Source organism: Penaeus japonicus, unplaced genomic scaffold (genome assembly GCF_977035675.1).
Source record: "Penaeus japonicus unplaced genomic scaffold, GWHDUDI00000001_assembly GWHDUDI00000030, whole genome shotgun sequence".
NCBI lineage: Eukaryota > Metazoa > Arthropoda > Malacostraca > Decapoda > Penaeidae > Penaeus > Penaeus japonicus.
In genome coordinates, this window is record NW_028234432.1 from 7,112,270 (window position 1) to 7,114,769 (window position 2,500).

General features: G+C 30.9%; 1 protein-coding gene across 1 annotated transcript in view; it reads left to right on the plus strand.

Annotated features, from left to right (window-relative positions):
* Positions 1 to 2,500, plus strand: part of LOC122255377 (uncharacterized) — a 16,442-nt gene that overhangs the window by 1,652 nt on the left and 12,290 nt on the right. The gene's annotated exons all lie outside the window — the stretch shown is intronic.

A 2,500-nucleotide genomic window follows, 5' to 3' on the forward strand; every position in this document is an offset into this window, starting at 1 on the left:
CTTTAACAAAATCTACCTTCTAACTTTAACAGAATCAACCTTCTAACTTTAACAGAATCTACCTTCTAACTTTAACAGAATCTACCTTCTAACTTTAACAGAATCTACCTTCTAACTTTAACAGAATCTACCCTCTAACTTTAACAGAATCTACCCTCTAACTTTAACAGAATCTACCTTCTAACTTTAACAGAATCTACCCTCTAACTTTAACAGAATCTACCTTCTAACTTTAACAGAATCTACCTTCTAACTTTAACAGAATCTACCTTCTAACTTTAACAGAATCTACCTTCTAACTTTAACAGAATCTACCTTCTAACTTTAACAGAATCTACCTTCTAACTTTAACAGAATCTACCTTCTAACTTTAACAAAATCTACCTTCTAACTTTAACAGAATCTACCTTCTAACTTTAACAGAATCTACCCTCTAACTTTAACAGAATCTACCTTCTAACTTTAACAGAATCTACCCTCTAACTTTAACAGAATCTGCCTTCTAACTTTAACAGAATCTACCTTCTAACTTTAACAGAATCTACCTTCTAACTTTAACAGAATCTACCTTCTAACTTTAACAGAATCTACCTTCTAACTTTAACAGAATCTACCCTCTAACTTTAACAGAATCTACCTTCTAACTTTAACAGAATCTACCTTCTAACTTTAACAGAATCTGCCTTCTAACTCTAACAGAATCTACCTTCTAACTTTAACAGAATCTGCCTTCTAACTTTAACAGAATCTACCTTCTAACTTTAACAGAATCTACCCTCTAACTTTAACAGAATCTACCTTCTAACTTTAACAGAATCTACCTTCTAACTTTAACAGAATCTACCTTCTAACTTTAACAGAATCTACCTTCTAACTTTAACAGAATCTACCTTCTAACTTTAACAGAATCTACCTTCTAACTTTAACGAACTACTACCCTCTAACTTTAACTGACTCTACCTTCCTTAAACTTTAACAGAATCTACCGCGTCTGCTACCAAAACCCTCTAACTGTTGAAACAGAATCTAATGCTACCTCTAGCCTTTCTATAACTTTTAACAGAAATCTACCTTCTTAACTTTAACACTATCAACTACCTAAAACCTTCTATCTTTAACCGAATTCTATCTTATTCTACCCTCTAAACTTAAACAAACAAAACCTAATAAACCTCTAACTTACAGAATCTACCTTTAAACTTTAACAGTTTCTACGTCGAACTTGAGCAGATCTACCGTTAACTTTAACGAAGCTACCCTCTTACTTATTAACAATTCTACCTATATATTGTACAGTATCAAACCTCTTACTTTAATCAAATCGACCCTCTAACTTTATCAAATCTAACTTCACTACTTTTACAATTCTCCCTCTATATGTAATCAGTTTCTACCTTCCAACTTTAACAGAATCTACCTTCTAACTTTAACAGAATCTACCTTCTAACTTTAACAGAATCTACCTTCTATCTCAAAACTTTATTAAAACAGAATCTACCTTCTAACTTTAACAGAATCTACCTTCTAACTTTAACAGAATCTACCCTCTAACTTTAACAGAATCTACCTTCTAACTTTAACAGAATCTACCTTCTAACTTTAACAGAATCTACCTTCTAACTTTAACAGAATCTACCTTCTAACTTTAACAGAATCTACCTTCTAACTTTAACAGAATCTACCTTCTAACTTTAACAGAATCTACCTTCTAACTTTAACAGAATCTACCTTCTAACTTTAAAACGAATCGACCATCTAAACTTTAAAACAACAAATCTAAATAAAAACCTTCTAACCTTCTACTTCTCTAACATTACCAGAATCTACCCTCTAACTTTATCAGAATCTACCTTCTAACTTTAACAGATTCTACCTTCTAATCTAAACCACTATTCTAAAAACTTTTAAAAAAACAGAATCTACCTTCTAACTTTAATTAAACAACCTTTAACTTTAATAAACGAAAAAAAACAGAGAATCAAAGATCTAAAACCGTTTCTAACTTTAAAAACAAATCTACCTCCTCTAACTTTAACAGACAAATCTCTAATCTACCTTCTAACTTTAACAGAATCTACCTAACCGCTCTATAACTAAACTACCTTCTACTTTAACAGAATTCTAACTACCTTCTACTTCTAACTTTAACAGAATCTACCTCTGCTTCAACTTTAACAGAATCTACCTTCCGCACTAACTTTAACAAATCTACCCTCTAACTTTAACAGAATCTACCTTCTAACTTTAACAGAATCTAACCTGTTAAAAACGTTAACTAGGGAATCGTCTTATCGATCTAACACCTCTAACGTTAACCAGAAGCTAAAAAACTTCCCTTTTAACGGTTAAAAAAAAAATTATTAAATAACAAACATAAAAATGAGAAGAGTAATAATACTAAAACCCCTCTTAAAAACTTTAAAAAATAAAAAATAAAAACCAAAACAGAAGCTTAAAACAAAACCATCTTAATTCTTCCTAACTCTTCTAGGAGTGTTAT